Here is a 24,321-nt window from a genome sequence, read left to right on the forward strand (position 1 = left end):
CCTCATGTGCTTCATATTTATTCCATTCTGTGACTGTATGGTTACTCCTATCTTCACCATAAACCATTGTGTAGGCCTTTTTCTCCTATTGTACCCTACAGCCTTTTAAAATACAAATAGATATATTATATATAACCCAATATAAACAAAGTGCAGTCTGTCATGGGAGAGCAATCCTATGCACAATCAGCCTGAGGCCACTATCATACAGCATACAGGCGAGGGGAGTCGGTAGGTGGCAGTCGTGTCCCATTTGCAAGAGACACATGGGAGGAATCTCTCTCTCTCTCTCTCTCTCTCTCTCTCTTTCTTTCTGTCTCCCCTGTCTATCCAAACCTCTCCCTCCCTCTCTGTCTCTCTCTGTAACGCGCGCGCACGCACACACGCACACACACACACACACACACACACACACACGCTTAAACTAAAATTTTAAAACTGACCAATGAATGAGAAAGACAAAGGTCAATAATCAATTAATTAATGCTTGGAGACATTTTAGGAACCCTAGAAGTAACAGAGAGATATGAAGAGTGAAAGAGAGGGGAAACGATATTCCCTGCCCTCACCGCTACAGTCCTGCGGCTGACGGCAGCGCCGAACATTCTCACTTGGAGAGAACAGCTTGTCAGTGGGAGGTAACCTACATGATGCCCCCCTCGTGCACTTATCAATTCAGTGTCCATCCGTGCTGCTGCGCCGTACGTTTTATTTGGGTACGTAAATGCCTAGCGCACTGAGGTACTGTAAAGCGCACCGATGGATGCAGCCTGCGTGCGCGTTTTGGAACGGGGTAATTTGTGATCACATCTGAAGCAGCTTAAAACACACTGCAGTGGGCAGAAAAGAAGACGGGGCTTGGACGAGCAGCAGTCTGTGGATAATAAGCCCTTTGTAATTCCTTACCCCCGTGTGTGTCACATCAATGGATAGGCGAGGCTTGAATTGCCGAAATGCATAGATGGAAGTGATGACTGCCTTCGGTGAACTATAACTCCCGTCCAGACAGCGTGAATGAAGGCTCGACGCGGACAACATGTAAGAATTGAGCCTTTGGTGTACAACTAAGACTCCTCACTCTTGAAGTCGCTACCTGTATTTCTGATGTGGGCTTAAAGGCTTCTTGAGGATACCTGCTGGATTTTTTTTCATTCGGTGTTGCATCCCAGATTAACGCATTATTCCTCTCGAAAATGGAGAACGGAGTAACCCTGAAGAGACGAGAGAGATATTGTGTATTCTCGACAACTTTATAAATTCTCCAATACATAGGATACCTATTCACTCACTGAACTGCGGGGCTTCTATCATCGACATAACCAGGAGGGAAAATAGAAATAAGCATCTTGAAGTCCGCACTGGGTTGTGAGGTGAAATCTAATCAGATGCAGCAGGGTTGTTGACTGTAATAGGGACTTGAAGAAAAGTTACGTTTGAAAACGACATAAGCCCACCTCTGCCCCTCAATGTATGGATGACGGTCTGTCATACAGTCTAATTTCAGGATTTATCTATCTGGGAATTGACCACATGAGGTTTTCCGTGCTGTACATGTTGTGGAGAGTTTACTTTTTTAACATTTAGGCTAGTTTAGATCTGAGAGAAAATAAAAACAGTGTGACTTCAATTTCACCTAACTCATCATTTGGAGAAAACCTGGGATCACATCGATTTACATCGGGAGAGTAGTTCCAACAATGGCACTTGTCTCCGTGTTATGTGCGTCCTGAACAAAAAGAGGAAATATCGGATGCATTATCATCACTGTGAGAGTTAATATCATGTTCATTCAGACTGATGTGTGGATTACATACCACGTCGTTTTGAGAGTGGGAGCACAATGTGTCTGACAAGAAGACATCACCACGGATTCGGCCAAATCGCCTGAGAATTGCGGATGTTTTATCGATGCAGTTTTTGGGGAGAGAGCGGGAGAGGGACCGTTCTCCGTCTAAAGCAGAGACCCTGCAGACCTCGGCGTCTTCGTGAACAAGTAAGTTAGTGTTTCTGGTGTAAAGAACGATGTTGACTGCCTCATTCGTCCCTATAACATAACTACCCCTCAGCCTGTTTTTCCTGTTGGATGTCCAAATGTGGTAGTTTTTCTTTTCATGACTGCAGTGCTATGAACTGAATCAGGGCACATAATTCCCAAGGCTTAACCCTCATTGATAGTGTGACCTCTAACTAAAAGATCTCTAATATTGCACTGATTTGGAAGATAAAGAACAGATGCGCGCGCTCGCGTGGGTCTACTTGCGTTTTACTGCGCGCCCTTGGAGTTGAGTGCGCCAGTGTCGAGCCTAGATGTCATCAACAGTGAAACAAGAAAGAGTTTAGCTTTTCTAGAAAACAGCTAGTCAAGTATTTGTAACATCAAGAGAAGTAAATGCGCGTGGTTCTTCTTTTAATTTTTTATAACATACTGAATATGCACAATCCATCCACCTACCTATCCATCCATCCAGTCTATGCCTCCATGCTCTCAGCCTACATTCAGTATCTGGAAATCTGCCATATTTAGCACGGGTATTTTTATGCTATAGTGACCTTTGAGGAATAATTTATGGTATATAGGCTATAAAACATTCAGTATTGGAATTTAAAATTCAAGGGTTGCATCTCTGAAATCTCTGACTAATGTCTAAATCGTTAAACTGGTGCTTTTTTTCACCTTCTTTTTCTTCGCATGGTTTACACAGAAGGCGCATGTTCGCTGCCTCTGTGGAAGCCTGGGAGGGAGCTGTCCTTCTTACGTGGTGCTGAAATTAAAATCTGCCATCTTCGCTCTACCTCTGCTCAGCTGGAAAAGGCATGGCTGTTGTAGTTCATGGCTCGAAAATCTGAGCCAGTAGTCTGCTGAATATAATCATTTCCTAGTATGCAACGAAGCAACAGATTACACATTTAAGGGTTTATGTTTGTGATATAGGAGAAGCCAAAATGTGAGTTGCAGTTGTATGGAATTGCATTGCAAAACACAATTTTATAAGTTAAATTTTAGAGCATGTCAGTCTATCTATCTATCTATCTATCTATCTATCTATCTATCTATCTATCTATCTATCTATCCATCCATCCATCCATCCATCCATCCATCCATCCATCCGCCTGCCTGCCTGCCTGCCTGTCTGCCTGCCTATCTGTCTGTCTGTCTGTCTGCCTGTCTGTCTATCTATCTATCTATCTATCTATCTATCTATCTAGTATCTCCCCTCACCTGCTACTCTGAATTAAAGATTACGAGTATTTTAGGATGAGTATTCCCCTGAAGAAAGGTTAGTACAAACACATGTTAAAATTTTCACATCAGTGCTTTTGAACTCAGCAGAAGGTGAGCTTTAAAAATAGATGTCTGTCATGTTGGTGATAAACCAGTGTTGGTGGTAAAAGCATAAATAGAGGTTGCTGTCACTCCTCAGACAAAGAATGAATTGCATCTCTCACCTGTGAAAGTGAGAAACATGGCGGACATTATTCACCCACTGAAAGAAAAGCCCTTCCAATGATGGAGTGACATCACCTTGGGGAGACAAATTAGACTTCTGATTTGATGTTTTTGCTCCGTCAGAGGCTTTAGCATGATAAATCCTCCCTACATATTCCCAAGATTGCAGTTGTTTGTTGGCAACTGGTGCAGAGTGATTCATAGTAATAAGTAGAAAGACTATTCCTCCTCCCCATTTAACACGCTTCAAACCCTCTCATCCCTGTGGACATTTCCTTGGGGATAGATGTGGGCTGTAGGTTTGGGATGTCATAGGCTATATAAAGCTCTAGCCAACATAAGGGGCAACTTACTTTAAAACAGAGCGATTCACTGGCTAACTCCAGTTCAGTGTTTGTTTTATTTCACTATGCTAGAGTGGCAACAGCTGTATCCACAGTGTGTTCCTATTAGTCCTTCTAAGCAGTGGGAAATAGCCTTAGCACAGAGGGACAGAGAGGGACTTCCTGCTGCTCACACAAAGCCAGTCCTCAGCTGATAATATTGCTCCCTATAGATATCTGTTTTATATCCAATTTATCCAGCCATTGTTGTCTAAATTATCTATTGAAAATCATTCCAAGCAGCCCGGTCAGAAAATTAATAAACATGTCAGTTGTAAAAGGGCACTTCTGCAATGAGGTGCCAGGGTCTTGCACAACGACAGACTGGCTACGCATGTTCCCTTTCCACACTCCTTTTGTCATTTTTTTCCCTCCTCAGCCTGTGACTCAGTTCAGATCAGGGCCAGCACTTTGTGCCATATAATAAAATGTTCATTTCTCAAATCGGATTAATCTCTGTAAAGCCCGGCTTAGGACACCATTAGCATTCATTTCTTTCACTGCCGGGGACTTGTATCAATAATGGAGCTACCCCTACATTTTTCATCTTCTCTGGGTATAAAATCTCTCAAGGGGTTTCATTCAACGAGAAAGGGAACAGTTACAGTGATCCGTTATCTACTCCCTTGCCTATTGTGCTGGAGACCAGTAGTGCGATGCAGGGGGTCTGAAGTGGAAGGCCAGATAGGAGCTGGAAGACCTAATGCTGGAGGTGAAAAAAGTCTTTATTCGAAGATGAAGCTCACATCACCCGCATAATGGATCACAGATACCAAATTCAGAATGCAAACAATATAAATTGGCATTATATATGATAAGTATTGTAAGTTTGTTCATGAACCACATTCAAATATTCAGTTTGCTGCATTTACCATCCGGCAATAGCCAGCACAGCATATTTCTATTGTAATTAGCAAAGGTTAATGTACACATGAATATGTCCTTATTACCAAGGATACTGTAATTCAAATCCCTTGAATATTTGCAGTGACACCAGGTTTAAGCACTTAGTTTTATATCTAGCTCACTGACAAAGTCATATAGATTTAGCAAAACAATAAAGATGTGTCTTATATACCATGCACCCAGTTTATGACAACCCACATACTTATTGCAAATTAGTCCTTGGAAAAACAGGGACTTTAGGGCAGAAGTAGTAGTGATGTGAGTTGAAGCTTTCGCAAAGTGCATCATCGCTGATGATCGCTGCCTTTATACACACGGTCTGTCTCGTGGTGATAAATCATGCATATTTTCAAAGGTAGGCGGGGAAGAGATTCACCTTAAAGGAATCATCGTTTGGAAGATGCTGTCATCAAATGCCAGCAGTGAGTAAGCTCCAATGTGATGGTCACTGACACGCTCTTGCAAGTCTGCATCACAGGCAGCTATTGTGAATGTGATACAAACCCACCTCAGTTTCTTTTCAGCTGTGCTGCTGGTAGATGACACATGCATTGCTTTGAAGAGAGTGTTGTGGTCAGATTGGTTGGCTGTAAACAATGTAGCAATTTGTCGCTGCAAAGCTCACTGCCACAATAGCATCCCCATAATAGTCTTTATTGAGGAAAAAGGGAGTTGTTTCCATCCTCCTATACCACTGTGGATGATCATCTGAACCTGAGGCTGTATGTTGTTCACGCTTGTATAATATAATTTAATCTATCAACCAGACCCAAGCAAGCATCTTGGGCACAGACAGACATGAACGGTATCTGCAGTAGTCCCACTCATTAGTCATCCTCTCCAGCATGTCTGGCTGAATGCTCTGTCCAGGGAAAGAACAGCTGAGCAGGGGGACAGCCGCAGCACATTCCGCCAGTCGATGGATTAATCAATTGGTGTTCCAGCTCAGCCCATCCATCTCAGGGAATAATCTGGGAGACATCATAAAAGTGCCATTCTGTCATTCTAGAGGCCAGGGAGCATTGCTCCGTTTGTTTTGCCTTCTTTCTCTCCACTGCCACGCCACTGGAACAGAATTGGATTAAATGGAATATAGATTCAGCGTGGCAACATTGTGAGGTGTTTGCTTGTGTTTTTTGCTATTTTGAAACATTACAGCTTAAAATATCGTTGTGCTGCTGTGACTCAGGGATGAAAAGGAATTCTTCCAACTCCATCGCTATCTCCTTGTTTCCTCGCTTCCTTCGTAAAATGTAGCTAAGAGCACTGACCTGAATTCAAGGTGCATCACCCACCTTGCCAGTTGTGATGATTGTGTTTTTTTGCCTTAGTAATCGTCAACTTCCTCTCAGCTGCCAGTCTATATTTTCTCGACCTCACTGGAATGTCACATGGTGCTAAAATGAGAGTGACAGCACCCAAGGTAGGACATACAGTATATGACGGCTCCGTTAATTACAGCTTGCAAATACTCACAAACGCATTTTCTCTCACACACAAACACACACACACACACACATATGTACATATGCACCACAGAGGAGTCATTCATCCTGCCTTCAGGGCACCTGGGAAGCATCTGTTTAAAGTGATACTGGCCCTGGCCACCACATTCATTCCTGCTGCTACATTAAAAGGTTAAATGGGCTGGGAAAGAGGGTGGACTATCTCATACTGCCCACCTTTATTTTCCCAGATTGTGCCTTATGGAGGTAAGATATTTAAGTCCTCCTAAGAAAAACAGCAAAAGATAATAAAAAAAAAATTGAAGTCAGGGCAGGGCAGGAAAGGAGACCTCTTACTCTCAGGTGCCATCTTCTCAATTTTCTGTTGTTGACAGTGGAATTTAGAGTAAGCTGAGCGTGCTCGGTGCTCTGTGCTCTAAACAGTCAAAGTTAAAAACATTTGAAATGGAGAGATGCCCTTCAACAGGTTTTTAGTGGTTGCATAGCAACAGCCATGACTAGTGCATCCCTAGGCAGCTTATGAGCTGCTAGTTAAAGGCTAGAGGTTGTCAGTGGACACCTGCCTTCAGTGACAAAACCAGTACTTGATGTGGATTAAAACTCTATTTAAAATACATAGACTTAGTCTACTGCAAATTATGCTTCTTCTGGTTCTAGGATCTAGGCTATTTTATGTGAATTTTCTTCACATGCAGCCTGTCTGAAAGGTGTTATTGAAGACAAAAGCTGTGTTATAGTAGACACAAGCAACTATACCGTATGTGCGTGCAAGAGGATGTACTGCTTACCATTTAACTTGCAGTGTTGTTTTTTAGATAAAAAGAAAAAGCCCTGTGGCTGTAATGGATAGTTGACCTGTTAGAGTTGATGGGCTTCTCCCAGTGGAGAGGAAGCATTTCTTTCATACAGTGTTTTGTCTATAACAAATTGCTAGCTTTATCTGCAGGGGTAGTTGCAAAGATTTTGAAATAGTATTTCACTAGGATCCACTTTATTTTTACAACAGTTTCCTCAGGTGAAATCATAAAAATACAGGTAGGTTGTACTGAAGGGTGAACAATTTAGCTCCCCGTTGAGAACACTTTACAAAAGCTGTACTTTTAAAAGCCAATGCATTTCAATAGCCTTCATCAAGGTTTGACCCTGAGCTGGGCTGCACTAACACCTGCAAGAGTATATTTGTCTCAATATGCTGTGACTACTGAACAGGGAGCTGCTCATTTCTTGGTTAAGAGAAATATCACTTCCCTGTGGGTGTATAATGTTTTCAAATGCATTTTAATTTTTGCTTTGATGAAGTAATGAAGAGAAAGAGAAATGTTCATAGATGGGTACACAATTGAATTAAATCGCCTTCACTTCAAGATTAACATGAGAATTGAAAAGGTACATTTGGCCTATATGATTGTGTATGTGAATTTGGTTTTGATTATGACAGTACTGTATGCACATTGTGATAATGTTCTCTCGACAGCCAAGTGTACATCAAATGTCCCATAATCAAAAGCTGTGCAGTGTTGTCTGGAGAGTTAGGAATACAAAACAACTTTCAAAAAATGAAGATTTTTAATGTAGATTTTTGCATCTGTAGTGTGTGTGTGTGTGTGTGCGTGTGTGTGTGTGTGTGTGTGTGTGTGTGTGTGCGTGTGTGTGTGTGTGTGTGTGTGTGTGTGTTTAAAAGCACATGCGTATGCCCTCCTACTGTAAACCGGTGCCTTCTGCAGACCCAGGGGTGCAGAATGAGTGTCTGGGATCTGGACATCTGGGTCGATCTGCTTTTTAACTCATAAACCCAATCAGCCTGGCAATAAGATGGTAGCTCAGCTCAGCATCAGCTCAGGAATCTGGTCATCAGTCAAAGCCCTACAATACAACAGAGCGTAGTCACACCCAGCTAGCAGTCACACATTCTCAGACTGTTGAGCTATACAGACATTGTATCTTTGATCATTCTGAGGGGGGTTAAAAAAAAACCTTTGCCCATAACCACGGATTTTCACACCTATAAAGACACACCAGTGTGCTAAATCACAAGTAAACACACCTTGTTGTTAAATATTTACCACCCACAAAAACCATACAGAAACACAAAATAGTGCTCCAATTTCAGGACAGAGTTTATACTCAGTGCTCACAGTTATGTATCTGTTTTCACTCATGAGCGCATGTGCATACATATGTACATGATGAATGTGTTAATCTGAGTGTGTGTCTGTGTCAGTGTCGGTATCTTTGTGTATTTTTCCCGCTACTTAACACTGTTAGTCTCTGACCTTAATGTGTCACTCATCCTAACACCTGCATGTAGGCAAGCCTGCCCTACTATGATATTTTTGATCTGACAAGGATAGACTTACACTTGATTTAATCCAAGTTGTCTCTATGGAGTTTGCTGAGGTACCAGTCTGTTTCACTGCTCAGGTCAAGGCCTTGTGACAGGGGCTGTCAGTCTGCTCCTCTACTACATGTGTGAGAGAGAAAAGAAATGCTTTGAGCTTTGAAACACTAGCTGCAGAAAGGCCTGGATGAATTGAGGGTGCTCATGCAAGCCTGTTTAATGGGTAGCCTCCCGCATACACGACAAGAATTAATCCTGAGCAGATGCCACCTCCTATAATGAAAGTCTTGCACTTGTTTCCAAACAGGCAGATTGTCAGGAATCAAGATGAAAAAATACCCCCAAAAAAGCTTTATTTGCATGTTAATGACAATTTTAAAGTTTTAATGTCATGGCTTCTTGGTCCTTAAAATGTATTCAGCTCATAATAAGGCTGCAATAAAGGCCATTATGAATATACAAAACAAACAAACATAATTACAGTAAGTAAAATGAACACATTTTCACACAACAGCAACTTCTGGAGGTGCTCAAACAATGAACATGTTAATCTGTATTTCAGCAGGTAATATTTCTCACAATTAAAAACAACAAAATTAAATTGATAGAAATAAGAAGTCAAGAGAGGCATTAGAGGGGTAGCCAATCATGCTTGATAGGAAGAGGGAAATGTGTGTGTGTGTGTGTGTGTGTGTGTGTGTGTGTGTGTGTGTGTGTGTGTGTGTGTGTGTGTGTGCAGTCCAATGGCTAGCCTCCTGCAGCCCATGCCAGACTCCTCAGCATTTGGCTGCAGCGCGTCTGTCACTGAGGAGAGAAACTAGTCACACAACATTCAAGGCGTTGTCATTTAATTTCCTTTAAGTGAATATATTGACATAGTTTAACAATTGGCAGATACGTTTCAGTGGAAATATCCATAGGTACATTGTGTCAAATGTATGCACTACAAAACTGATCTAAGCCAGTAGGATAATATTACAGTATATCAACATTTAAAATCCTGTTGTTTTGTGTGTATAATATGATTATCTAGTGATGACTCTGCAATACTAGCTGACTGAATTCAAATAAATGCATCATCCTTGTCTTGATAACAATCTTTCTTTGGGTTGGATTTTGGAGGAGACATGTTTGTTGAAATTCCACTACAAAGCTATCACTGTAAAATATCTGTCTTAATAAGTCTTTTTGTCTTTTAATGAGTTCCAAAAGCCTTGTTTTCCAAGAATCTGCCAGTGAGGTAGGATTAGGTCAAATAGTTTCTAGTAGAAATGATTTGTTTTGCTACACTAGCATCTGAGACATATCACCGTTAATCCTACAAAAGTCTTGAAATAAGAATTCATGTTGGACACACACGTGGAACATCAGCCAAACACTCATCCACATAGCAGAGACCAGAGTTAAATTCCCAACAGTGATGCCTCCAGCTTGGCCTTGAATTGTTTTTTGCCAATGTGTGTATGTGGAAAGTCATTGAGGGATCATGCCGTTGTTGCTGTCCTCGATTAGGATGACTGCACAAAAAAGGGTCTGATCTGGTGGTTTAGTAGACGCCTTTTTTTTGGGCATTTTAGACCTTTATTTTCATAAGACAGATGAAGACATAAAAGGGGAGAGAAAAGGGAATGATATCATATGAGTCAAACCTGCGGCCGCTGCGTCGAGGAGTAAACCTCTATATATGGCCGCGTGCTGTACCAGGTGAGCTACCCAGGCACCTGGAGGAATTTATCTCTTAACCTTATGAGATTCTCCCTTGTACTTTTTACCTTATAACTTCTAAACTTACCTGCATTAAAATGTAAAATAATCGAATGTCAGGTATCTTGAAGTTTTATTGATTATTTCAAGATGAGAATAGAGTATGGAGTTATAGTCTGCTTTTGCTTGTACTAAGTCTTTTGTGTAGTGTTTTTTGGTGGATGGATTTTAGACTTCCCAGAAAATGTCAGTTTGGCGTACCCTCATAGGGAGATGGCTTAAAGGAAGATTGCTTGATGGCTTGCTGACTTTGTGGGCATCACACAAATGAGGCAGAATTAACAAAATTATATAATATTTAGTTTGTTTAGAGTAGCGCATTTCAGGTAGTGAAAGTCAGTTGATCAGGTGTACCATTTTTAAATGCTGTTGAGTGAATATTCTCAAGCAGCTGCGACCTCCTCATCCATTCAAGTCCTTGATATTTGTTGTATGTGATTGTGTGGTTTGATCCTTCGCTGCTCTGGAGTCTGTCGCAGTGATATAGTTATTATGTATAGTAACAGGGGAACATTCCAGGCTCTATGTTGACTGCTAATTGGGCTCCAGTGTAATGACTGTGTCATATTAATGACCCAGATCCAGCTTATTGTAATATTTATGAATTGTGAGGAATGCCTTTTCTATGTGGGATTGCATGGTGCAGAGGTTTATGAGTGTGTGTGTGTGTGTGTGTGTGTGTGTGTGTGTGTGTGTGTGTGTGTGTGTGTGTGTGTGTGTGTGTGTGTGTGTTTGTGTGTGTGTGTGTGTCTGTGTGTGTGTGTGTGTGTGTGTGTGTGTGTGTGTCTGTGTGTGTGTGTGTGTGTGTGTGTGTGTGTGTGTGTGTGTCTGTGTGTGTGTGTGTGTGTGTGTGTGTGTTTGTGTGTGTGAGAACGATAGAGTTTGTATGTTAATGTGTATGTGTGCATAGGTGTAGGGAATAAAGGTTGATCACTATGTACGGCTCTTCTTCAATTTATCCTTTTGTGTTCCTGAAAAGCAGTTACAGCGCTTGCAGTCTTGTTTCTGTGATGTTGGCTTCCCCTTTCCCCAATGCCACTGATATAAAAGGTGTGTGTTGATTCAAATCAGCATCTGATCAGCAGACAAGTGTTGTAGGGTAATCGGCTTTCAATGTGTCACATTAGGTTGAAAAAGAGACATGAAAACAGACTTGAAACCAGGTGGTCTATGTTAAATCATCCGTTTCAAAAGCAAATCCAGAATGAGCTGTTTTTTTCACAGAGGATGACAAAGCCCTTTGGGGGATGTGTGTGTGTGTGTGTGTGTGTGTGTGTGTGTGTGTGTGTGTGTGTGTGTGTGTGTGTGTGTGTGTGTGTGTTTTTAGGGCATTGTGGACAGGTTAAAAGGGTCTTCTGTGTCTGATGAAACAGGTGGGACCCCTACAGTCACTGGCACGCAATCCTTCCTCTTCCTCCCCCCACCGGTGTGCTCTGAATTTGCATAACACTAATCGGAGCATAAAAGAGAGTCAGATTCTTTCTGTATTCATTAGCTTCATCTCCACGTGTTTCTTTATTCTATAAAGGCCCTATCATGTCCTGGCCATCATATTGCATATTTCTCTGCTCTAAGGCACAATTCTGCTGTGCTATATATATATATATATATATATATATATATATATATATATATATATATATATATATATATATATAGATATATCTATATCTATATATATATATATATTTTTTTTTTTGCGATGCTTGAATTGGAATGTGGAGTTTTGTAGTTAAAAAAGGTCATATGAATGTGAGGTGTCCCTTACGGCTAAGAAGGCTAAACCACTTCAGTATGGAGGCAGAAGAGATACATGTTCTTCTTATTGTAGTCAGGACAAGATCACAATGGACACGACTGGTTGACCGATAAGAAAGGACAAGGTCTTTAGAAGGACAAATGAGTGGCACGTCCTGATTGTGGGGATGTATAAGTTAGGAACCGCTGCCTCACCAGTTCCTTATCGCTGTGTGTATTGAAAACGATGAACCACACACTTCACCCTGCTCTGGACTTTCAATGGGACTCTTCCCTATTTGGAATTCTTATTTTTGTTTCATTTCAGTGTTCAATTTTAAAAGATGAACCTTAATGGAAAAATTGTGTTTCCTTGTAAAATGATGCATAGAAAAAACAGTAGGGTTGGGTACTGAACTCGGTACTTTTTTGGGTACTGACCAAATTACGTCCGTACTACCGAGGACCGATTCACTTTAAATCAAACTGTACCAAATTTCGGTACCTGAGAGCACGTAAGCGCAAGCTTATCTGTCCTCTCTGCATATTGACAGAGAGTGGAGCTCCGACACACACACACACACACACACACATACACATGCGCGCGCAGAGGTGCGGACGGAGAGAACTCAAAGTTTTGATAAAGTGGTTTCAAGTGTGGTTACAGTTTTTCAAAACTTCACGCAGACAGTGTTTGCCGCGATATGATATTAAGTGGCGAGGCGAAAGCGATCGCGGTGCTGTTGACGTTACACTTCCTCTGAGACAAGCAGGCACAACATTGGTTTCTATGCCCTGGTGACTGACTGACAGGCTGAGGTTGTAAGGCAAGGCAACTTTATTTCTACAGCACCTTTCAGCAACAAGGCAATTCAATTACATTCCTTTGCACTTAAGTTAGTTCTCCATTAGTTCAATGTTGACAACAGGGCAGTCACCAAGTTTGTTGTTTAAGGTTTGTGTCATTATGCAGTTTGCACTAAAAAGTCTTTGTTGTTTACATTCCTTTGCATTTTAGTTAATTCAATAGTAGCCTGTACACAATTTGTTTATTTATTTATTATTTATAATATGTATATGTTGTGGCAAAAAGGTTTCTCTTTTTTTGTTAATTTTGGCCAAGTTCGGATTGATACCAATCCTAAGTATCTGACTGGCGCACCCCTATCCAAAAGCACAACCATTTTTTTTAATGTTACTCTGAGTGAGCAGTGTTACCAGAATTTTTTTCATTTTGATAACTGTTTTGACAACAATTAAGGTGGAAAATAAAAGTTTTGTGTTTAATGTATTTTTGTTGATGTTGAAATGGATTTTAAAACATCGAAAAAAGTATTGTTAAGGAACCGGCATCGAAACTGAGGTATTGAAATTGGCACCGGATCGAAAGATTTTGAACGATGCCCAGCCCTAAAAAACAGAGAGTGTTACGCTGGCTTCTGTCTTTCAAAGACAAATTAGATTGTAATGAAGAATGAAAGTGACTCTGTGGAGTCTCTGGCATTAAGTCAGATCCAGCAGAGTAACTTTTTTGCAGTGATGAGGCATTCATTATTGCCAGTTAAGAATGGCAGCTATCAACCTGTAAATGAGCTGTATAAGTCATATAAATTATACTGCAAGTGTAGGAAGCACACCCATAAATGTCAAAAATGCAAATACACTTCAATGGATGGTTGGGCATACAGGGAAAGTTTAGAGGAGGTTTTTCTCTTCACCCAAAAAAGCTAGGATGCTCCAACCGTCTCATTTAATGTGACAATAGAGGATTTCATCATTGTAAGGGAAAAAACTGACTTAGGGGGGGATCTAGTTTTTTCTGTGGTAAAATAAGGGAACAAATCTTCATAAGACCGTTCTGCCATTTTTGTACTCATTTGTTCCAACATCAAAGGATCGGCTGCATCATGATTACAGTCTCTGTAAAGTGGACTCTAATCCAAATTATTTGATGGAGCAATGCTGGACCATGCTAATAAGAACGGTATTGTTTTGTATGCTTCAATGAAAAAGTTCTGCATGAATTTCTGAAGTGGAAGGAAATTGTTCATACACTGTATTTCCGTTGACTTTTCCAAACACAGGACTGTTAAAGACTGTTGTACTGGGCATTAAGAAGTGGAACTACTATATAGAGCTATAGAGCATTGATGCATGTATGCTCAGTGATAGGTGGTAGAATCTAGCCTGCATATACTCAAATGTATTTTCATGTTCATATTCTGTAATGTGTTATTGAGATCTAGGTGGGAGGTCATGGTGAGAAGGTTGAGGCCCTATTCGTGAGAAAGTTGGATCTGATCTAGATGGTTAACATGAGAAAATAACATACAAAGGGGCCCTGATCAAGCAGCTGTCCAGAAGTGTTATGTATTCTGTCATTCTATAGCGAACAACAACTTAAGGCACAGTTAACCTATGACCTTTGGTGGGGCCTACAGGAAATCTATGTCTTGCAGAGTATGGGAATAACAGTGTTATGATGAGATCATGAATAAGGGTTTCCAGATGGGGGTTTTCAAGATCTATAAGACGGTCGGGTCTAGCCTCAGTTCGGAGAAGACTTGGGTCTGTGCAACGCTGCATGTACCTGTGTTCTCCCTTACGAGAATTTGTTCAATATTGAATAAAGCTGCCTATAATCTGAAATCATCGGAGTCGTCATCTTTGAGTATCTCCATCATCGTTTCCAGAGAGAACCATCTCTCACTCAGCCCTCTTTCCGTGGAAGAAAATGTTTAAAAAAGATCTGTTTCCACATTTATCACCATCACCAATTCCTATAGATGCAAGAATTTAACTTGCTACAGGCGCATCATGATCCATTTTATTTGATTGTGAAATGTATCACCCATTTAGTTTAAAGGGGTGATAGAATGATTATATAGGGTATTTCACACTGTTCCTTAGGGTCTCCTAATAGGGTATGTAACATTGGTTGGGCTGAAAATGGGTGCTGTTCTATGCAACCCTATTGAAATGCCCTTGATTGAAAGGAGAAGTTTTCTGCCTTATATGGTATGCTCATGAATATTTAGATGAGCTATGCGCTGATTGGTTGGTTTACAACGAGCAAAGCTCCAGAGCACAGAACACACAGCCCAGCAACACCATCCCTTTTCTTCCTTTTGAGTCTGACTTTCTCAGCGCCACATTTCCCTTTTCCTTTTTGGCTTTCCATCATTAGACTTACACACTGTCTGTTAACGTTACCGATAGACTTTCAAAGACACACAGACACACACACACACACACACACACACACACACACACACACACACATACACACACACACACACACACACACACACACACACAAACACACACCGCTGCCTGCAGCACACACAGACACACAGACACAGACACTCACACACACACACACACACACCACCCAGTCTTTGACTTCCAAACAGCTTCCATAAAACGTTTTATCGGTCTATCGGTAACGTTAACATACAGTGTGTGTCTAATGATGGCCGCTGCTGTGGCCCGCCGTACGGGTTGAGCAGAGGCTGTACAGTTTGACCGGCCCTCGCAGCCTCAAAACACGGCTGGAAGCAGGGAGTGTCAGCATTCCCTGTACAGCCTGGAACACTGCATTTACGACCGTGGTTCGTTTTCAATATCCTTGAAAAACTTCCAAACTTTCTTCTTTGTAATTCCCGTGGAGATGCACAGCTCGCAGCTAAACTAGTGTGTCAGAACTGCGCGTGCTACATTTAGAACACCAGCTGGTCTCAGAACAGTGGGTCTGTAGCTATGTAAATTTTGGGGCGTGACAAAGGTAGAGACCAGAGCCAAATAAGGTACAGCCACCGAGTTGACGTCAACTATTAGCTTCGTTGGGATTTGCCCGTTTTTAGCAGCAGTTTCAAATTGTGAGATTTGCATAGGAAAGGGATGTCAATGGGACTTTGAGGTTCTATGTATGTCCTATTTACCCACCGAACTGTCGTTATTCAACTATGACAAGGTAAACTCGGTTTTGCATTCTATCACCCCTTTAATGTCTTCCTCACCTTGAAAATGGGTAACAGGCCAAGAAGAGTGCTGTGTGCTCCAAACGTCCTGTGTACCAATTGTGGTTGATGTGGCTTTTGGTGTGTTAGCCCTGCTTGTGAACTCAGACAGCAAGCTCATGTCCACTTGCCAGATGCCTACTAACCTGCTGTCGTGTGTGACATTGCAGTCCGACTTTGTCTAACTGTGTCTTTGGCTGTCATTCAGTTTAGCAGGATTGGGAAGCCTTCTCTCTTTCTCTCTACCCAACCAAGGAAGTGTCTGGCATAATGAAGGGCTCACTTGCAGAAAACTAGCATTTTGAATGACAATTTGGTTGCAGTTTCTAGAATGCTCAATGGCATTTGCAGAAGAGACCACATGTCAGACATTACCCACAGTTTATGTCTTTGAATAACCTCAAGTTGCAAGAAGAGAAAAATACTGAGGACAAATAAGGAAAGCTTGAGCGAGTGTGTTAAAATGGAGGATTACACTATGACATACCGTGGGGGAAGCCCTCCCCTTTTCAGTGCAGCTGAGGTCCAATGTACACACAGACACACAGACACAGACACACACACACACACACACACACACACACACACACACACACCGCCCGGTCTTTGACTTCCAAACTGCGGCGGGCTGCCCTGCAGCCGCTGCCAGCGGTCGGGAAGCCCACGGCGGGCAGCGAGATGCCCGGTCTTTGACTTCCAAACTGTGGCGGGCTGCCCTGCGGTCAGAAAGCCATGTTCTAAGCTCAATGCCACATATACTTATAAATATGAAAGTAAATACAGGTTGTAGTAGTGTAGGGCTGAGAAATATAGACATCATATCTTAGCTAGCATACACATACAGTAGAGTAGCATTAATACGTCTATTATTATTAAGTATTAAACTGTTGACTAAGAGTAACAAGTGGGCAAGCAAATTACATATGATTAATTATCAAGCACAGCTATAATTTATGGTTAATGTTTTTGCTAGGGCTGTCAGTCGATTAAAAAAAATATGTACTCACGATTAATCGCAAATTAATCGCACATTTATTTTCTGTTCTAAATGTAATTTTTCAAGTTTTTAATGCTCTTATCAATATGGGAGCGGACAAATAAAGCTTGCTTTATGCAAATGTTTATTATTATTCCAACAATCCAAAACAATGAGAAATACTGTCTAGAATATTCTCAAGAATAACCTCAACCTTAACATTACTTGGTAATACTAACACTATGTGGTGTCCATCTTTAAACTTGTAAATCTTAACTAAACATTCATTTTTTGAAGCAGCTCAACATAAAACAATGGACAAATCATGCTATCACTGTTGAAAGTTTTTGCTTGTAGAGTTGTCCAGGCGTCTCCGTTGCAAACTGTCCAGCGTGGCCTGCCTTTGGCGAGGGGAAGAAGGGTTCTCTGCATCAGCCGTGTGCTTGGCCACAAGTGGTATTTGAGACTTGATGTACTTGGTAACTCAATTCACATCAATAGTGCAAATAACTTTAGTCTTGTCGAGATAACTATCTGGAAGGCCTTTGAAACGGAACTTGTCATTCAAAAGACCCCTTTCTTTATCAATTTCTGCTGAAGGTTTGTTTCTGCTAGCCGTTACTACTGCATTGCTTCATGATTCCCCAAACTACGGAGCGGCCATAGTGCCCCAAATCACAGAACGCACATGCGTTATTTGCGCGTCAAACAAATGAGTGGTGTTAAAAGGACTCTGCGTTAATTCCTTATTATTGCGTTAATTGTGTGTTTTTACTTTTGAAATATATATAATAATAATAATAATATAATAATGTAATATAAGTACCACTGCATTTGTTTATGTATTACCATATGATTGATTAGACATAATATATTATGCAGATTCTGTGTTTCAAATACTGTAAACCTTACAGCCCAGTCATACCAACAAAATAGGTTATGTGGTGGTTTATATGTACTGCAAACTTTGGAGATCAGTGTCTTCTGGTAGCAGGAAACAAAATGTTGATGTGAATGGAACAGAAAAGTCAGGTAAAAATTAGTTTAGACCACTCAGCTTCTTTTAAGGTATTTGGTTTAGGTGAAAATTGGTAAAAACTGAAAACAATTAGCTCTACCTAAGATTCAGCAGCTATTGTCAGTTAATGTACCCTTTAGAAAGTGATGCATTGATACTCAGCTGTGTTTTAGTGGAAGTAAATATTTAAAAAAAGATGTTTCCACATTTCTCACCAATTCCTGCTGACTCGTAGCATTATTTTAAAGGGTGCTCCTTTTATTTTGTATTACCCCCTGTAGTTTCTCTCTCTCTCTCTCTCTCTCTCTCTCTCTCTCTCTCTCTCTCTCTCTCCCTCAAACTCTTGTATCATGTCCACTATGTTTAACACCATGTACTGTATCTTCCTCCTCCCCATCTCCACTGTACTGCTTCACATTTTTCTCTTTCACTAATCTCAGTGTGCTTTATGCGAAGTATGGTATAATTGGTTTAGAGAACTGTTTATCCACATCCTCCACATTTCCTAGCTCATGTTATACCGAATCCGTTAACCTGCATGCCTTCAATCACTACCCCGGCTGATTTTAGCTCTACTGTTCCCTCGATAATGGGAAAGCTAAAGACGGCTGGCTGCTGGGGCATTGCACAAATAAGGCAGGCTTTCCTCCAGAAAGCAAGCATATCAGCACTATTGTTAGCACATAGCGGGAGATTAGCGCTGATGGCTGTATGTGAGCTAGCAGGCTTGGCTGGTTTTCTGTGTCGGATGCTAACCCAGCCCACCCCTGCTGCCACTGCCACCATATCACAATTAGCCAGAATAGCTGCAGACATGATTGCTCGCCCTGGTGGCAATACAGTCAATCCATCTCCAATCACTGTGATACCACCAATCTGGAGATGATTATCAGCATCATGAATACTGCAAACGTTTTCACCTAGTAGATTACATACTTTGCCACAATCAGGAGCTATACTATCCATTGTTCATTGCTCTGATTTCTGAGGTTAACAATGATAATATATCATAAAGTCACCTCTGTACTGTATTTTCTGGAGCAATATGAAAAGTTTAACCCATACCCTGAATGTCAAAGCCTGATTGCATGAACATTGTAGCCACAGACAGGAACACTGCAGCAGCAGTGATATGCAGTCTGCCGCTATTATTCTCAGTATGCACCAGTATGCACCTGTTTCCCCATACACATGATGCACCCACAGCCAAACTAACACACAGTATTTCAGTGCCCCTGACTGATTACAGTGCGTGATTAATTAGCAGACAGATTGCTAAACGGTGGTGAAAATGGTTTGATGTGCAGAGGTAAAGAGTACACTCTCCATGGAATACAATAGTGTCCTCCAGGCCCTCCTCTCTCTCTTTCCCTCTCATCCTTCTCCACCATCTATTTCTTACTCTCTTTCTATATTAAGCTCTTCTGGGTTAATCATTCCTAGAGGAAGACAGCACCACAGTGCCACAAAAAGTGACACGCAGCTGTGTGCAGTCAGGTTCTTGTACACCCACTTCCGATGATTACAGACCCTTTAAATGATAACCACAGATCTTACAGCCACACTGTCTTCAGCACCATTCACTTCAAAAGAGGTGAAGAGTTTTAACGCTCGGTCTTGGCCTCCTCTCATTTTCACAGAACCAATTCACTTGACCTTATTCCTCATTTATCCTTATATTTGCCTGTCCTTTCACTTTGGCACCACAAGAGGGTTTTCTAATCTCCAGCTTATTATATGGCATCCCTTCTCTCCTGTCATCCTTGCACCTTATTTTGCTCTGCTGTGATGTGGGTCCGGTGGGAAGCGAGTGCTCTAATTCATTTGTTTGCATATGGGGGATATGTCCAGCTCTGATGGATGGCTTTGCCTCTCACAGTCCCTCAGTAGCTCGGGGTTTACAATAGAATTTGCTTTGAGTCTCTCAAAGGACAGCATCCTCAATAGAGAGAGATAAATAAAACACCTACACACATATACAGTATATACAACATACTGACATTCAGTTCCCCTACTCTAACACAGAGATGTGCACACACACACACACACACACACACACACACACACACCCACAAAAGAACTGATTACACATGTCTACATACATATAATCACACGTGTGCATAATTGTAATTGTAAATATTCACTATTACCTACTAAAGCAGGACATGAATACAAAAAAATGAAAGCTGCATTAAAAGTGAAAAAAAATAAATGTTTGAGAGTATGGTGATACATAAGTGCAATAACCATTAAAGTCTTTTGATGTCCTCACATGAAATTAGCGGTTGCCATTAATTGTTCAGTCTGCTCCATGTCCAAATTAGTCTGCATGGTGACTCTCTTAATCAATGTGGTTGCAAACTGTGATGTGATGTGACTGCTAACATAGTCTCTCTTACTCTCACACACACACTCACACACACACACACACACACACACACACACACACACACACACACACACACACACACACACACACACACACACACACACACACACACACACAAACACACACACAAACACACACACTCCCGGGCTCTCAGCTAAAGTTAAATGTCTGCCAGCTGAGCGTGTCCCTCAGTCAGGCTTTTGTTCATCTCCAGCTGAAGCTCTGTTATTTGTCCGCCAGTAATTTGTCAGGAATGAAGGTTTAGGGTTGCCAAATTTGTCAGAAGGTCTATATAAAAACATTCACTCTGAATTTTTAATCACTTTACGTTTACCATTTTTAAAAGACAGTCAAGAAATGCAAATGATTTGTGTAGTTTAACACAGAGTGTGTGCAGAGATCTGAACACGCTCTAGAATTAGTAATGCTTCTCTGTTTACTTTGTTACCAGTCACATAGTCATACTGCGTATGTGGTTGTGTCTGTTGGGTCTCTTCACACAAGAATTCATTACTGGCTGAAGTCACACTCTCTGACGATGTGTTGCAGACGTGTGCTGTGTACAGCTTGTAGCACTGAGTGCTCCGGCATCATCCGTAATAGGATATGTGTTCAAGTTCAAACTGAAACAGCACCCTGTCTCTTGAGCAAATCTGAAACAAAGCTGTGTACTCCACTGTTTTGATCCATGGTTTTTGATGCCAAATGAAATGCACAAGCTCTTGAGACATTTCTGCATCTGTAAAACCGCAGAGGCCAAGTGACTCGGCAGGGTGAACGGGCAGGGATGTGGCAGGGGAAATGTACTTCTTCGGCTCATTTCCTCTCTCTCTCTCTCTCTCTCTCTCTCTCTCTCTCTCTCTCTCTCTCTCTCTCTCTCTAGCTCTATGCCTGACTCATTCTCAAAATAGAGCTACAAACCTGAGTACTGTTTCTTGGTCAGAGAGCAGTACCAGTAGTATTGTGGGAGAGCATTCGCGCACTTGTTCTATTATTAAATCCTGGTTATGTAAACCACCAGGAGACGACACCAATGAATAATGATTCACCATAATTCAATTGTATAACAGACCTATTTCGACAAGGAAATCCGAGGTGGTGCGTGAGTGTGAGAATGTGTAAGGGGAGGCCTGCATTGGTTGATTCATTTCCTGCTCATTAAAACATTTTCTTTAGTGACTGTAAGTTTTATTGGTTACGTATTTTTTAAGGTAAATTAAAGTTGTTTTCACACCTGTAGTTTGTTTGCTCTGGTCCGAATCACTTGAGGAGTTTGTAACCTTGGAGGGTTTCCTCCTTGGTTCGGTTTCGTTTCACACTGAGAAAAATCCAAGATTAGAAAAGATTGCAAAGCAAACCTAACTACAGATGCCGTTTAGCTCAAACTTGGGGCTCGCCCTCTCCTTCACTGGCTGCCTTGTTAGCTGCTCATATTGTTTGCCTTCTTCTAAAATATTAGTAACACTAAAGCAAAACCAAAAAACTCAAGACATTATAAATTTGGTGTTGCTCCAATATTTCTGAGACCAGGAAGTGTTGGCGAGTTTTATTCGAGAATATTCTGTCCAATAAACAAGTGACCCTTTCAACCATATAACATTTGTTTACAGTATTTGGTGCATTTGACAAAGTACATTCTAAACGCAAACCAAATGACAAATGCAACAATGTTGCAGCTTCACCCCCAAATCGCAGGGGTCTACCAAAGTACTGTATATGTGTTTATTAAAAGTGCCTAATGGTGGATTTGTAAAGATCTTTCTATATCTTCAATATTGAGTTATCCAGACATTATTTGTGACCAAAATGGAATCAAGCTTGGTATTACTTCTTATCCAATTCCAATTTTTTATTATAAGAACCAATTAAAATCTACCTTTAAACAAGAACTTGTCAGAAGCCTTATTGCACAAGCTAAAACATATCAGTTGGCAAGTTGAATTTATAAACAATAAAATCAACCTTTGCTGGTCTGGTCTGGGTGTATTTATTTAATCTGGTATGACCAGGAGCTTATGGTGGCAAATGTTAGCTAACGTTAGCAAATTTGAGATTGATCTGTGTATAACTGACATTACCCATTATATTACACATTATTATGGCCCTTCTCTTTTTGTGCTGCTCCTTCACTATATTTTCCCATTCATCATTATCTCCTTGAGTTGGGCCGCTGTTCAGAAAAAGTTACACAGGCTCACTTATTGATAACCGCTGACTTCTTATGCAAAACCATTATATTTTTACATGAGTAATTCAAAACTTCAGTGTTTGATCCCAATTCTTCAACAAAAACAAAAATCTTCAATATCCACATGTGAAAGCAGCACCCAAACAATGATATTTCAGCATGCTTATCTGTTGACCTGTAACACTAGACTGATGGCCTACTTTATCCTCTCATCTCACTGCTCCTATTTTGCTTGATGTCCTCGAAATCCTCAAGTGCTGCATATTGATGAAGCCAAATAACGTAGAGTATCTAGATTCATTTTACAATCCCACATCAGTACATGCATCTTGATAATATGTGTACAATCTGATGATATCAGGCAGAACATAATATATGGAGAAAATCACAGATTTACATAGTAATCCTCGAAGACCCGTTATTCAGTGGAATTGGGCTGTTACACAACCATATGCCTTGTGAAAGAAAGCATCAAAATCTTTACCCTTTTTTATTGTGACTTGTAACACAATGCTTCTTTTAGTCATGAGATGCCTTCAGCCATTTTATTTTTTCAGGTTTTCTCAGTTCTCTATTGACACTTTACTGCAGCAGGAAAGATGAGTGGATTTAAACGAAAAGGCTGCTGTTGGCATTCCATGCAGACCTTCCACATATATTCCAGTACAGGTCAGAATTTACACTGTACACTCAAAATAGAAAGATAAAACACTTGCAAATGGTTGTAACATTTTACACAGGTCACGTCCTGTCATGCCATCTGACCTGGCAGTCCTCCCAAAAAAGAAATAGAGGGGAATCACAGCTGCTGTCTCACGCTTTCTCTCTCCTCTCTGTGTCTCGCTCGCTCTCAGACAGGCGTTACCCCATCTATCCAAACCACATGGGGGAAACAGTTTTAGTTATCATGTTTAATTTGTTTCCCACTGTGTCTCTTGTGTTCTCAGCTGAATTTTTAAAAGCAGTTTGATGTCTTCTGTTACATACAGCGTGTATGCTAACCAAGTGAGAAAAAAAACAACAGTAAGAAAAAAATGACTATAGATTTGTATTAACTAATGTATTCTTAAATAATTACTCAATTTCCTTTGTACATGTTAGAATATAACTTTAAATTGTTTTTATTGAAGAGGTATAACTTATTCTATCTTATTATCCTATCCTATTCTACTATGTTGTAAGTAATTAGAGGATGTTTGTAGTGATGTAGACTAATACAGACAGTTCAATTAAATGCTAATTTGAATAATTTATTTGAACAATTTGTTGGACCAATATGAATGGGAGCAATGTACGGGGGTGTACTAAACTGTGATGTCTGACTGGGTAGGTTTGATGATTAAATGTGAGACTGATTTTGTGAAATTTACGTCTGTGAGCAGATCATAACAGTGGCCCCAAGCCAGCACATGTGCAGTGTGAGAGCACACGGTGAACCGGAGTGTAGTGAGCAGTGACCCATGCTGAGGATCTGCTTCGATAATTAAAGTTCATTGCTTTTCCATTGGGCTTTTTTGTTATTTATAGTGTAATTTCATTTGGCATTGGTTGGACAAAAAATAAAGTGCACTTTAGAGTCTAATTGATGCTGGTTTCTCCATAGTCCTGCATCCTCAGCATTCTTCCTCTACAACCAATGAAGTTAACTAGGCACGGAATGGAGTGCAGAGGAAGACAGAGGGGAGGGAG

At 40.9% G+C, this 24,321-nt stretch overlaps 1 protein-coding gene across 2 annotated transcripts in view; it reads left to right on the plus strand.

The window, feature by feature from the left end:
• The window catches only part of lrrc4ca (leucine rich repeat containing 4C, genome duplicate a), a 61,539-nt gene that overhangs the window by 5,835 nt on the left and 31,383 nt on the right, over positions 1-24,321 (plus strand). The window contains exon 1 of one of the 2 annotated variants that reach the window (XM_031283287.2): positions 523-1,993. The exons of the other annotated variant lie outside the window; for it this stretch is intronic. The gene's annotated coding sequence lies outside the window, so the exon portion shown is untranslated. Of the gene's footprint in view, positions 1-522; positions 1,994-24,321 lie in introns of those variants that run through there. 2 annotated transcript variants of the gene reach the window in all.

Source organism: Sander lucioperca, chromosome 7 (genome assembly GCF_008315115.2).
Source record: "Sander lucioperca isolate FBNREF2018 chromosome 7, SLUC_FBN_1.2, whole genome shotgun sequence".
In the NCBI taxonomy this organism is placed as follows: Eukaryota; Metazoa; Chordata; class Actinopteri; order Perciformes; family Percidae; genus Sander; species Sander lucioperca.